Source organism: Adiantum capillus-veneris, chromosome 21 (genome assembly GCF_014529385.1).
Source record: "Adiantum capillus-veneris isolate H3 chromosome 21, ASM1452938v2, whole genome shotgun sequence".
Classification (NCBI taxonomy): domain Eukaryota; kingdom Viridiplantae; phylum Streptophyta; class Polypodiopsida; order Polypodiales; family Pteridaceae; genus Adiantum; species Adiantum capillus-veneris.
This window is the reverse complement of record NC_140951.1, coordinates 43,317,035-43,332,684: the sequence shown is the minus strand read 5'-3', so window position 1 is coordinate 43,332,684 and position 15,650 is coordinate 43,317,035.

The following is a 15,650-nucleotide window of genomic DNA, read 5'->3' as shown; positions in this document are numbered from 1 at the left end:
CCTATATCTATCAAGTATCTGCCATACTCAGTGTACTCCTCATCCTGTGATGGTCTGGGTAGGCCCATCTCTGTAACTTCCACCTCCCTAAGCATCTCCTCGGAAGTATCATAAAATATTGTTTGGTGATGGGCAGTCCTAGCATTGAAGTCCCCTAGTATGATAATGTCACCATCCTTGGAAAACTCCCATATGTCATTATCCAAAATAGCAAAGGGGGACTGTCCTCTAGGTGATGCATATTCTGATGTATTAGGAGAAAAGTAACAAATAGCAATGTAGAGATATCTGCCTATCTCTGCCCTTAGCCTCACCCAAATGTACCTAGCTTGCTCATCCTTGCGCACTATATATGTCAATGGCTGCAACTCCTCCATGAATAAAACTGTCACTCTCCCTGAGCCTTGTCCTCGATGCTCCGATCTGGTCTCTTGTCTGCAGGCTGTCTCCCATCTATATTCGCTCACTTGTGGCATGGATTGCCTAGGGGCTTGATGCGTCTCAAAATAGAAAATGATGTCTCTCCCAGTGAAACTATCCTCAAAGGCACCTACATCAAGATGGAGTGACCCATTATAATTCCAGGCTGCCATCTTTAGTGTGGTCCCATAGGTCTCGCATCGTCAGGCGGAGCGTCACTCCAATATCACCATCCTTCCATCCCTGTAAAAAGAAATATTCCCTTTCTCCCTTGCTGATCTATTTCCAGCATTACTGTTAACCCTCACGCACATTCCTATCACCTAAGACGGATGCCGTATTATTTATTTGGTAGAGTCAGGTACCGGGCTTGTCGGTCCAATAGGAAAAGGGTAAGAGTGATCGCCGATGAGAGGCACACTCTAACTGGAACATTCAAGGGATTAGTTGGCTAAGCATGGGCGCCCAAGTATGAATGGGGCGAGCTCATATAAAAGTCAACTAACCTAAAATTCACTTATTCTCTCATTTGTGCAATTGAAGAGTGCTCTTGCTCCATTTTCATCTTCTTCTTCTTCACCTTTTTGTGTGTGTGTGTGTGTGTGTGTGTGTGTGTATGCATGAGAGAGAGAGAGAGAGAGAGAGAGAGAGAGAGTGCGATCGAGCATTGCAACGACGACACGACGGCGACGAAGCGGTTGTGCGCGGAGCAGCGGCGGCTCCTTCTTCTTCACGACGAGGAATCTTCCACGACAGCAAGCGTAGAGCGATGAGTGACACACCATCGCCATCTTTGAGCTTACTAGTTTAAGGTAGTTGCATGCTTGGAGCCATTTGTGGCTCGCGCACGGTGTATCGGCAAGTTCCTTGCATTGACACGTGCAACAAACGCGCACATTTTTGGCGCCGCTGTCAAGAAAATGCCATACACTAAGCTTGAATGGCACTCTGTGCTTCTTTGTGGTGCATTTTGAATTGTAGAAAAGGTAGGGAAGGAAGTTGTGTGTGTTGAGAAAAAGGATTTTGTTTTGCTACTGTGTATTTCTTTGTTAATTTGGTTTTGAAAGGTACTGTGTTTTCTTTGTGATAAGGTGTTAGTATTAAAGTTGTTAGTTCTGTGTAATGTAAAGTACAGTAAGTAGGAAGTAGATCTGTTAGAGCTAATGAAGTGTGTTAGTGTGTAACAGTAGTTGTATTAGTTGTAAGTAGGTAGGTAGAGTGTGTGTGTGCTCGCGCGCAGGCCGTGGCGACCTTATCCAATATATATATATATATATATATATATATATATATATAAATAAAAATAAAAATTGAAAGGTAGGAACGGGATCGAGAATATCTCCCAAACCCAAGCACAAGCTCATGCTTAGTCTTAGGCTTAGGCTTCAGTTGCCCTTTAAAATTACGTATTTTAGCTTCACACGTAACTAAAAATCAACTTTTTTGAGGACCAACGGAACTTCAGGTGACTGAATGTTGTGCTGTAAAGTACACCGTGACTCTCCGAGTGATATGCTCATTTTGAGCTATTACACACTTTAATAAAAAAATCAATCATTAAAAAACATTAAAAAAACGAGTGAAAACGGACGCCTAAAAAAGTAAGCGGTTAACCTTCGATGTTATTCGCCGACGCTTGTAGGGTGCCAAAGGCACATGCATCTGTGCTCTGGTCGTGGGCTAGAGACGGAGCAAATAGAGAGAATTTCGACTTACGCGAGTTCTCATTATCCACCTACCTTAAGTTCCGGGCCCTAGGCGGGGACCCAAGGTAGTACAAACCAAGACCCAAACATAGCGGCTAGTGACTTTTCCTCTGACTACAATGTCATGGAGGGTTTCCATATGCCTAATCCCGATAGCTCAAGCCAAGACATGCATGCCATGGATCCACGGTCTGGACCGAGTGTACTTAGCCGCTTGCAGGAAACCTTTAGTAGAGCCACTCGCTCTGAACATGGAGCTAATGATGTAAATGAGGGGGGTGGGGAAGTAAATTCGCCATTCATGACCAACGTAGACCCTATGCCCTTAGAGAATATGCACATGAATACTTCATTCATTGCACCCCCCGACTCTTCAAAGCTATTTCCCTCCAAGGTTATATTACCCGATGGTAGAAGCCTTGCCGAAGTGCAAGAGGTTGAACGATATATCATTGCGGCTAGGGAAAAGGAAGTTGAGAGCTTATGCAAGGCGGAGCAATGAAGAGAGTTAAAAGCGAAAGCCCCTATGTCAATATCCTTGCTAAGAGAGCAATCGAGTGCTCCTGACTTAGCAATCGCTAAGGGCCAACCCCTAGAAAGCAACATTGCATCTAGCTCAAAGGACACCCCTAGCACCTCAATCCTAGATGGAGCGTTCTTAAATGAGAATTGGGAGTATGAACTACAAATGGAAACTCTAACCGACCTATACACAGGTCACACTTATTACGTGGGTTGGTTAGGTGTCCTACAATCCACCATATGGGTGCTACTAGTGTGGAGGATCAACAACAAAGAGTTTGTGAGGTCATCCATAGGGTCATTGAGTTAGAGAGACAGAACAAGGGGATCCACATGCCTTCAATGGGTCTCATGAGATTCTTGGATACAGGAAAGGCTAAACAACCGACCTTATCGCAAATGAAGACTCTCTCGGTAAGTCCGATGGATCCCCCATATGTTGTTTTGCCAGGGGTCTCTATGTAATTTGAGCCCACAAGTGATAGCTTTACCTTTCCAAGTCTAGCTCATCTTTCCCTTGATGGCACCACGGCTACCATGCCTATCCCAATGATGGGCATGCCGAGAAACACGCCATGGACCTCATTTGTTAGTAAAGCACCACTACATGGTAGCTCAATGTCTGCAACAATACCTACAAGTGTGTACCATCGTATGCACCTATGGGTCATCGCACTCATGTAGTCCCTACCCCTCCCATTGTTTCAACTACCTATGCTCCACAACCACAACACCCAAGCTCTTATTTCCATAGGACTATACCGGCTAGCATTAGCATGTCACATCCGACGTCTGCTATGCCTAGGGCCACCCATATGAACCTTGGGCCACCACATGGCACAACATCATACCCAACGTGGAACCCAATGGCTTCCTATGCGCCAAGCCCAATGCCAATACCCACTCCACATGTAGTCTCTGGAGTGCCTTCACCCACGGTGCCTGCTCACTTAGGTGACTTGGCAACATTTGCTAAAGCTATCGGTCGATCTATTGCTGAGAATATGCGTAACAGGCCTGATAGAGAGCCTAGAAGTAAGGCAGTACAAATAGCCAAGCTCACATAAAAATTTAGTGGAGACGGGGATGAGAAAGCATATCAAAGTGTTTGAACAAATATGTGATTCTCTAGGAGAACACAATGACCTGCATAAGAATAATGCTTTAAGCCTAACCTTAAATGGGAAGGAAGGGGATTGGTATAGAACCCTAAGGGTGGAAGAAAAATTGATTTACCCTACTCTTAGGAGACTGTTCTTGAAAGAATACATACGAGAGGGAGTACTTTGGGGTGTAGCCTCTCAGCTCCAGCAAGCCCAACGAGAGGAAGGAGAGTCGGTGAGAGACTTTATTAGTCGCTTGAAGCATTTGAATTCTCGTTGTAATCCAAATGAGCGCTTCAATAATAATCAATTGCTTGATATATTCATTAGGGGATTACGACATGAGGATATCTACAATGGCCTAGTCATTAGAGATATCACCACTTGGGAAGCAGTCATCACGAATGCGATCCAATTGGAGGATAATTTAATGATTTAAGGAGAAAGAGTGTCTGTTGAGTCTAAATCTATTAGCTCGCAAGCATCGGGACATCAACCAATGACCCTAAATCCTATTGCTAAGGAGCCAAAGATATCTGAGATGACTTTAGTAGATCTCACCAAGGCCATTCAAGAGAGTCTTAGAGACAATCGTGCTACACAAAACAATCATATGCATCCAAGAAGGGAGCAACAATGGTGCTCAGTATGCTATGGACCGCATAGTACCAGTGAATGCCCTACTTTTAGAGTAAAATTCAATAGGAATTGCAATGCCTGTGGGAGGTATGGTCACCTACTTTTAGAGTAAAATTCAATGGGAATTGCAATGCCTGTGGTAGGTATGGTCATCAAGCTAAGGATTGCATAGTATTTAAGCGCACGATGGCCAATAGACCAACCTTAGCATGGACAGACACACCTCGAGTGCCTGCATTGATGCCGGCCCCACCTCTTGAACAACCAGCACAACACATGGTCCCTAGGGCCCAAAATGTTGTTCAAACAACACCCTTACCACCTCCAGTGCTAGGACTGCAACCACCACATCGGAGAATCACTTCTGTGAATCAAGTGGGTTGTGAGTCATCTATTGCTTGTTTGGAAGGCTGTGAGGAAGATATGGACCCTAATATTTCCTATGGGATGGATGTGCTTGAAGAAAGTCCACAATACTACATGGAGGACTATTGGGGACAAGTCAAACCTGTATATCAAGTAGCTGCTCTTGCGGCAAGAGGCCAAAATATCAATTACACTGCTAAGAGACCACCACCTCTTCAATGCTATGAGTGTGGAGGTCCACATCGTGTAGCCGAGTGTCCTATTAGGCTACAAAAGAACGCCACACTAATGCAAACCAATCAAGTGAGTACGTCTACAATGCCGATACTCATGTGTAATCGATGTGGCATAGATCATTTGATTGTCCAATGTCCAAATAATCCAAATGCACCGAAGATCACGTCATTAAACTTGATTGAAGTTACCGAAAAGCCATCACAAAGTACACCTATGATACGAATAAGCGTACTCACACGATCGATGCTCCAAAAACAAAATTATATTCTTGAGGAAAGAGACACGGCATCAATTTCCCCATCTCAGAAAAAGAAGAAAGCACGAAGGAAGAGATCATAAAAAGGAGCGAAGTCAGACCCCAGTTCAAAGACCAACATAGGGACTGGTGACGACCCGTATATATGAACGACGCTGAAGAGGATTTTGCTTTAGGTGAAAGCATGGAGACCAAAACGACCACTAAGATAGAAACCAACAAGGAAGATCTTCATGAGCCACAATGGCCAGGATCCAAGAAGAAGATAGGAACTTATACAAACCCTACTGAGGAGATTGAGCGAGTCAAGCAATTAAGGAGTTTGGTAGAAGATACCCAAAGGGATCTAGAACCAGCACCTAGGCATATCCAGATTACAGACATCGTGTTCTCTACGCAACAACAACCTCACCAAGTCCATAGACCCTTAGCCATACCTAGTGTCATCCAAGAAGAAATGTGGCTTAAAGTCATGGGAAAGTGGACGTACTCACTTCTTGATGGAAAGAATGTTTACAGAGGGACTACCTGATTCTATCGAAGAAATGGAGATCCCATCTTCCTCACGTCAAGGGAGTAAAGCCCAAAAGGTGCCGTTAAACATTTTCAAATTGATGGATTTCATGTCTTCAGAAGTTAGAACCACCATCATGTCCAAACTATATAAAGACCCTGAGCTAGTCTCAACTCTTCGAGCCTTCCTCAATGGTGAACTAAAGTTGGGGCTACCACAATTTTCACGGATGGATGGAGCTGGGGAGAGGCCAATAGAGGAGGAACACTTAGGTCCACAACCCAACCTAGATGAGAACCTTGTTATAGAAATACCTGTTAACAAGTTGAGACAATACTTTGAGGGTGATGAATCCAATGCGACCATACCAATCATTACTAAGGGATTAATTGTGAAGGGAATCCTTGATGGTGGCACTGGGACTAGCATTGTGACTAAAAATTGCTCGGCAACTATGGGAAGATCTCATCTTGCGACCACAACCATAGTAGTGAAGATGGCCAATGGGTCTATTGTTAAACCTATTGGGATGCTAGAAGATCTCAAGATCAAGGTCTTTGGACATAAAATAAGAGTTACCTTCATTGTTATGGATTCCTCCAAGCACACTATGGCATCTGAGATGATCTTAGGACGTCCTTTCATGAGGGAAGCAAAAATGGTGCATCACTGGTATAAAAACCATGTCTACTTGCAGTTCCAAGATTCTGTCATTCGAGTGGATCTAGTAACTGATCGAGCACATCCTCTAAGAAACAGGTTTATAATTGATCATAGATCTGACACCACAGTTCACTCGGCCCCATTGTAGTATTGTTACACATGTAAAGCGGACATTGATGTTGGGGAAGATTCTCCTTATATGGATGTACTACCTGGGATGACTGAATCGGACAATGTGGATTGGGTCCACCTAGGGGCAACCATAAACACTTGGGGAAACAAGGGGACAACCTGGGTAACACTTGAGGGGGATGAAATGCCATCATTTGCACCCTTAAATATGCTACAAGCAATGCATTTAGCTTCTGACAAGACTGATCCTAATATAACAAAGAAAACATACAATTGGATCCCTAAAGCTTCTTTAGCGACCATAGCTAGTGCTAAAAAACAGAAGCCTTGTAAGAAACGTCCCAGTCGCTCGAAGAAATGTAAGAAAACGTGGCATTGGATTCCTAAAAAACTATTGGAAGCCCAAGGCTACTATAAAGGAAATGATCAAATCTGGGTGCCAAAATGTAATTGTGCTCTTACTTGTCACCGGGCCCATGTGAGCTCAATCATGTGGCTCCAAAACGAATTGAAGATTGCGGAAAGGAAAAAATCACGGAATGCTACACACCCGCTCCAGAGCTAGTTTGGGTACCAAAGAAAGAACGATTTGTTCCACCTAGCTCAAGAACAGGGAAGTCAAATGAAGCTTCTTGCTCTTCATGTGATTTCTATACAGAAATAGAATCTTCGACACAACCTCCACTTACCATTGTACATATCCATACAAGCAAGAAAGAGTTTGCACCTCCCGTTGTAAGTTCACCACCTACAACAATGTTGCAAATAAAATCATGGGAGAGTACCTTACCACCTTTGCAACTAGATGAAACGCATAGGGCGGTTGAAAACTATTGGTTAAAGTCTTCACCCATAACAACTTGGAACAATTGGTTTCAAAAGGTGACGACATCATTTCAAAAGGTATGATCTACCCAAGGAAGGGGAGAGTGTTTGCTGACAGTCATCATTCACTCACTCCCCTCTCAACCTTCTTCCCTGAGCTCTCAATCTCCCAATCTTAGGGAATGTATATATAAAGCCTTATACTCACAAAAAACAAAAATAATAAAGAGCAAGAGCAATAAGCAAACGAGTATGCACAATAAAAGCCATAACATTGACCAGACCTACACATTCACATCCGGTACACTGAAACAGAACCCTATGTCATCAAACACCTTTGATCCTCATCACTCGAGTGATGGAGGGTAGGTAAGATTAGTACGATATGAGTGTTTCTGTTTTAGAGTTTAGTGATTAGCAAAGTTCTTTCTTCCCACTGATGTGCCTCCTAGAGGTATTCTTTATGTTTCCTAGTGTGTACAGGAACGTGTTGCTGTTGTTAAGATTTGGACCTTCATGGAATCTTTCTCTCGTTCACACTTCAAATCAAGCGCGATCATCAACACAAACATGTGTTTCTTGTCCATTAGCATTGCCCCTTATCTTTTTTGCATCCATGTTTGTCTGCTTTAATTGTGATTGGTAGCATAATATTTAGTGCATTTGCTTAGTATCAAACATTAAATTCAATGTAATTTTTTGTCATAATCACTTGTCTAGGTTTAAAAATCAAGCAGTCCGACTAAGCTAGTTTGACCAAGCTAGGCGTTAGAGATCTTCTCTTAATACCAGGGGGAATGCCTTTCTAATAATCTATGGTTACTTAGATTCTTAATCCAATTTAGGCAACATTGTGTGAAATGTACTAGGGCTTTCTAGTGGGCTTACTCCCTATTGACATTTAGCTTAAGTATTATAAAGGGAGTTTATGAATGTGATGAGCTTGGGGAGGGTAACAGTGTTATATGACCCCCCAAAGTTACAACGTCAAAATGTTGAAAACGTACAAACAAAAATAATCAAAGTGCCACATGTAAAATTTTAAGCTGGAAGAGAAATCTAAGCTTGATTTGGTACTTCACTCACATGTATCGCCTATGGTACTAGAGCCCTAGAGGTTCCCAGTGGGGGCGCTTTTCCTTGAAAAGCAAAAAACCCAAGGCATACAAAATAAGCACACACATCAAAATTGAAACAATGTGAAAAGACTTTCGGGGGTTAAAGAAAATAAAATAAGTCAGGCGATGATTTCATGAGCAAATCCTTTTATAGTAGCTTAAGTACAAGGTCTTCTAGGTATAGCCTCTAGTCAGCCCTCAGACATGAAATACTTGGCTCTCACGATTAAACAACTTAATTGACTAGAGAAAATTGAGAAGCTTGCCCATGGTATTAATAGTCGATCTTTAGTGCCTTTTGACCGTTAAATTAGCACCCCAGACTTGTTTAATTTTTTACCTTTACAACTGTTTATGCGTTTGATTATATTGCAATTTAATGTTTATTGCTGAGAAATGGTTTAAAATTCTGTTACCAATCAAATTGTCTGCCTACAACTGCATGCTTTTAAAATGTATATGAGAATGCAATTATTGTGCCAATGTTGTTTGATTTTGCAGTGTGACTGGCTAAGGACATTCATCTCAAATGCTCTTCCACCTCAACGAACGAGCTTCAACTCAATAGCTTCCGAGGATGGAATCTACATCAGGAAGGGGGGCATGTTAACCCTCACGCACATTCCTATCACCTAAGACGGATGCCGTATTATTTATTTGTTAGAGTCAGGTATCGGGCTTGTCGGTCCAATAGGAAAAGGGTAAGAGTGATTGCCGATGAGAGGTGCACTCTAACTGGAACATTCAAGGGATTAGTTGGCTTAGCATGGGCGCCCAAGTGTGAATGGGGGCGACCCTCATAAAAAGTTAATTAAACCTAAAATTCACTTATTCTCTCATTTGTGCAATTGAAGAGTGCTCCTGCTCCATCTCCATCTTCTTCTTCTTCACCTTTGTGTGTGTGTGTGCGCGTGCGCGCGCGCACGCGAGAGAGAGAGAGAGAGAGAGAGAGAGAGAGAGAGAGAGAGAGAGAGAGAGAGAGAGAGAGAGAGAGAGAGAGAGAGAGAGAGAGAGAGAGAGAGAGAGAGAGAGAGAGAGAGAGAGCATTGCGACGACGGCACGGCGGTGGCGAAGCGGTTGAGCGTGGAGCAACGACGGATCCTTCTTCTTCATGGCGAGGAATCCTCCACGACAGCAAGCGTAGAGCAGTGAGTGACACACCATTGCAATCTTTGAGCTTACTAGTTTAAGCTAGTTGCGTGCTTGGAGCCATTTGTGGCTCGCACACAGTGTATCGGAAAGTTCCTTGCATTGACACATGCGACAGACGCGCACAATTACCTCTTGCATATGAGAAATCTGCGAGAGAGTGAGGTCATCTCCAAGAAAGATGCCTGTCTTCTTTAGAGTCGGTGTCTTCTTCAAGAAGTCCTTCTTTGCTTCCATGGAGGGGAAACGGAGGATGAGTGCCCTTTCCTTCGAGGGTTCCTCATTGCTCCCACTTCTCTTATTGCCCACTCTCCAAGCCCTCGTATGCGTCTGCTCGTTAACCCCCATCAGAGTCATGAGTTCTTTCACCTCTTCATCCACATTATCTTGGTCTCTGAGGCCACATATCCTTATGTGTAAGTCCCACACATGTCTTCTTTGCTCCTCTTCTAGTGTCAAGTTAATGATGGTTGGTGTGGGGGTTATTTCCTTGCCCTTTCCTTTCTTGACAATCTCAATCCATTTCTCGGCTCTTACTCTTTTTGTTGGGTCTTAGTGATGACATCTACGGTCCAAGAGGTTGTCATTTATTTTTGTTGCTCCTCAGCTTCTTTGATGGCCCACTCTCTCTATGCAGCCCTGCCCCCTCGTGCCCTCTCCCTTGTTGATATGCCTTCTCGTGCTCCCCCCCTCTATAGCTCCGCTCCCCTCGCGCTCTCCCTTGTTGCCCTGTCCGCTTGCGCTCCACCCCCTGTTGTAGTCCCGCCCCCCTCACGCTCTCCCTCTGAAGCCCTGACCCCTCGCGGTCCCACTGCTTCCCTACTCCCTAGCGCTCCCCCTTCAGCTGCCCGCCCCCCTCGCCCCCCTCACCTCCCCCCCCCCCCCCCCCCCCCCCTTCGCGCTCTGCCTCTGCAGCCCTGCTCCGCTTGCTATCCCGTGCGTAGAGAGAGAAAGCGGAGAAAGAGAACGTAGACAGAGAGAGAAAGAGAAAGCATAGAGAGAAAACATAGAGAGAGAGAGAGAGAGAGAGAGAGAGAGGAAATAAAATGCATAGAGAGAGAGAAAGCATGCACGTGTAGAGAGAGAAAATCTACACGCATAGAGAGAAAACAAAACTACCAATTTTTCCTCTCTCTTCAATTATGTGAGTGCGGTTTTTTGTAGTGGATATCCACCCAGGTGATTTTTCCCCCTCTTCCCTTTTCCCCCCTTTATCTTCTTCTTCACTTCATTCTATTTCTCTCCCTCTCCTTTTGCGGCCTTCAATCATGAGGAAACAAAATGGCAAGGATGACCCTATGGAGGATGCCATTCAAAAAGAAGAGAGAGAGAGAGAGAGAGAGAGAGAGAGAGAGCGAGAGTGTAGCGCGCGTTTGCTGCCTATGCTGCCTCTTCCAGTTTGCTAACGTTGCATTGGTCACGCAATGTTTTTATAAGTGAAAGCCATTTTTACCTAGGCTGCTTACACACTGCCCGCCCCATACAATTTCTCTCAACCGCACTATATCTCTATCTCTACCTTGATCACTTAAGTCTGGCTATCCATCCCCCTTTCCTCAAATCTCTCAAATGCACTATCTTTGTATCTCTATCTCTGTCCACAATTTAAGTGAAAGTCACAATCATTGATCACAAACGTAAGCATCAATTGAACCTTGATACATGATGACAATGAATCAAAGAAAAATCAATTCAACGTTGACACATCATGACAATGACTCAAAGCAAAATGCCTCACTTATCCAATGTGATATTACAAGGTACAATCTCAAAACATGGAATAATAGTTTGCAGGATCCCATACTTAAAGGTTGCTCATAATATTTGACTACATTATTGTTGGAATTAGGGCTGCAGAGAAACGCACACAGCTTGGAGAAGACGAAGGAAGCTCAAGGCACACAATAGAGAGTGTGTTACTTAGTGTGCAATGGAAAAGATAGGTAGCGCTAGAGTGATGGGCGTATATACAATGCATGGGGGAGAAAACCTCCTAAAGAGGGAAAAAATGCCCCGGCGGTCCTAGTGTGTTCACACACATCACTACCACATGTATATGGTAACAAATCCCCCCTGGAGTGATGTGGTGAACGAGAGTTGGCACGTGAGTAAAGGGAAGTGCCATGCCCTGAGGACAGGATCAGTCCACAAAGGGGAGTAAGCCCAAAGCTTTGCGGAAAGCTTCAAGCTTCTCACGAGACAATGCCTTTGTGAAAAGATCTGCAAGGTTGTCTTGTGTTGGCACATAAGCCAAGCTGATCTCTCCTATTGAGAGCCTCTCCCTGACATAGTGGTAATGTACCTCAATGTGCTTTGTGCGAGCATGAAAAATTGGGTTCCTCGCAACTGCCAATGCGCTCTGACTGTCAGTGTAGACAGTGTTGGCAGTGTCCTGTCCAACACCCAAATCAGCCATAAGGCGTCTGAGCCATACACACTCAACCGTAGCTGTGAAGACTGCCCTGTACTCAGCCTCACAACTTGAAGTGGCCACAGTAGGTTGATTCTTGCTCAACCATGATATACATGAACTTCCAAGCATGAAACAAAAACCACTTGTGGACACTCGCGTGTCAAAACAACCAGCCCAATCTAAGTCCGAAAAAGCATGTAAGTCTGGCGGCAATGATCCCCCCTTGGGATAAAACAAGCCAAGATGTAAAGTGCCACTAAGGTAGCGGAAAATCCTCTTGACAGCCTGCCAATGCTTAGACCCTGGGCTATGCATAAATCTGCTAACCTGTGAGACTGCAAACTGAATATCCGGCCTCGTGTTGCATACATAAATGAGGCAGCCAACAGCAGTTTGGTAAAGAGTGACATCAGAAGGATCGCCAGCATCATGTAGACTCAACTTCAAACCTGTTTCCATGGGAGTGGCAATAGGTTTGCAATCCTCAAGTCCAAACTTACATAGCAATGTCTCTATGTAACTTTTCTGACACAAGGCAATACCACCATCACACTGCTTAAACTGTATACCCAAGTAATGATGCAACAGCCCCAAATCTTTCATCTTGAAAGTAGCATTCAAATCAGCCTTAAATTCAGCAATATGTCTCTCATTTGGTCCAATGATCAGCAAATCATCAACATAAAGAAGCACAATGAGAAGTACATCACCCTCACGCTTTACATACAATGTGCTTTCTGTTGGACTGTTACGAAAGCCTTGTTTGACCAATTGAGTGTCAGCTTTCTCATACTAAGCACGAGGCGATTGCTTCAACCCATACAAAGCCTTGTTACATTTGCACACTTTGTCCTCTTGTCCTTTTATGACAAAACCGTGAGGCTGCATTACATAAGCTTCCTCAAATATGTCACCATTCAAGAAAGCAGTAACAATGTCTGATTGATGTACATCCCAACCAAATTGAGCTGCCAATGCACATAGAAAATGCACAGTAGTCATACGACAAGTGGGAGCAAAAGTCTCTTCATAATCTATGCCTTTTTGCTGTGCATAACCCTTTGCAACAAGTCGAGCCTTATGGCGATCGATCTCTCCATCCGGTTTGCGTTTCAACTTGTAAACCCACTTTGTACCAATGGCCTTTTTTTCCAGGAGGCAAATCACATAAAGTCCATGTGTCATTTTCTATAAGTGCATCATATTTTGATTGCATGGCAGCCATCCAATTTTCTGAATTATGTGCTTTATCAAAAGACAGAGGCTCCTCAACATCATGTAAGCTAGACACAGCCAAAGCATAACAATCTGATGCATAAGATGCATGGCGAGAGCCTGAACGAGTACGGCTAGACAAAGGTGCATCCAATTTACTGTCACGCAAAGTGTGCACCAGCCATTTTGGCATACCTCTAGCCTGCTCATTTTCAGCCCTTTCCTCATCAAGTACATCATGTACATCTGCATCAATAATAGGCTGATCTAAAACATTTTCAGAAACCCCCATAGGCTGTACATTTGCCTCATTGGAACATACATTCGTATTTCCACCACTGAAAAGAGGCAAGAAAGTGTCATAAATGTCCTGTGAGCTTACATTACTGTCTCTAGTACATGACAGCAAGGGCTGAACAGAATCTTCCACAAACACTACATCCCGAGAAACCAGAATACGTTTTGTTTGCAGATGATACAACCTGTAACCTTTGCTTTCAGCACTATAACCAACAAAAATACATTTGACAGCCTTATCATCCAATTTTTTGCGCTGCACTTGTGGCAGCAAAGCATATGCCAAACAGCCAAAAACACGCATGTGGTCAATAGAAGGCTTTCTATCATGCCATGATTCATATGAAGTAATAGACTGCAAAGCTTTCGTAGGACACCTGTTAAGTACATAAGTGGCACACATGATGGCATCAAGCCAAAAAGAATGCGGTAAAGCTTGACTTTTGACCATACATCGTGCCATTTCCGTCAGTGACCTGTTTTTCCTCTCAGCAACACCATTTAGCTGAGGTGAGTAAGGCACTGTACATTGGTGTTTTATCCCACGACTAGCCAGAAATGCATTAAATTCATGAGACATATACTCCCCCCCTCGATAGGAACGGAGGGTGTCCATAGTACATTTTGAGACATTTTCAACCATAGCCAGAAATTGTTTGAAGCACATAAAAACTTCGAACTTCGCTTTAAGCGGAAATACCCATGCATGCCTGGAGTAATCATCAATGAAAGTCACGAAGTACAGGTAATTGCCCAAGGACGGAGTTTGCATGGGCCCACAAACATCACTATGCACAAGCTGCAACCTGCATGTGGCCCGAACTGAACCATCCTTTGGAAACTTAGAATGCTGCATCTTACCCAAAATACAGCCTTCACAAACATGTTTGACAGGTGCTTCAAGAGGTGGCAAAGAAGCAACCATGTCATATTTCTGCAAACGCAGCAAACTGGCAAAATTCAGATGACCAAAACGTGCATGCCAAAGTTTTGCATCTGAAATAGCCCTTGAATCTGCAACAGCATTTGCAAAGTTTTGTCCACACTTGTCATACAAAGTGAGCTTATACAGCCCATGGCACAAAAGGCCAGATGCAACAATTTCATCACCAAAACTGAGATCATGAACTGTACATCTGTCATCCACAAATTTGACTACAAGTCCAAGTCTAGCAAGTGCGGATACAGACAAGAGATTCTTCTTGATCCCAGGTACATAAAGTGCATCAACAAGTGTGAAGGAACTACCATTAGCAGCAGTGAGCACAATCTTTCCAACTCCCTGAACGGGATAAGAGGCGTTGTTGGCACAAGTGATTGAATTCCCATGAGGGACAGACTCGAGAGAGGTAAACAATTCACGATGTGAGGTAATGTGCTTTGTAGCACCACTGTCGAAATACCACACATGTGAATCTGCAGCAACTGACAAGCATGCATCATGGACAACAGGATTGTAAGTGCACTCTACGCTAAAAGACCATTCTACATCAACATCAGCAACACAATCTCCTTTCACAGAAGACTCAACAATGGTTGCATTTGTAGTGGAACCAGCATTGGCAGTGGAACCACCCTCTTTCTTCTTAGCCTCTTTGGCCTTCAACTTAGGACACGACTTGATCAAGTGATCATTGGCTTTACAATAATGGCAACGCATATTCTTTTTGCCCTTATCACCAGAATTTCTAGACGAAGTACTGCCAGCAGAAGCATTAGGAGCATAATTTTTGCCACTCGCAGCAGAACCATAAGAAGTGGCTGCATTACTGTTACCACCCTTTCTTTGAGAAGCAATAAAAGCGTGTTCAACTGCACGCTGCCTAGTCCTGTTTTTTCTAGAAAGTGACTCTTGCAACAGCAATGTGCATAATGCATCAAACTTGACAACTTCAGGATTTCCTTGGGTGATCAGTCTCCAAGTACTAGCAAAAGTCTGGTAGGAATCTGGTAAGGCATCAAGAACAGTCTGCACAAGGGAAGTTTCTGAAATGACTTCACCTGCAGAAATAAGCTGCTCATTGATATCCTTGACACTAGCAAGGAAAGTGTCCATATCATCTTCCTCATGCATA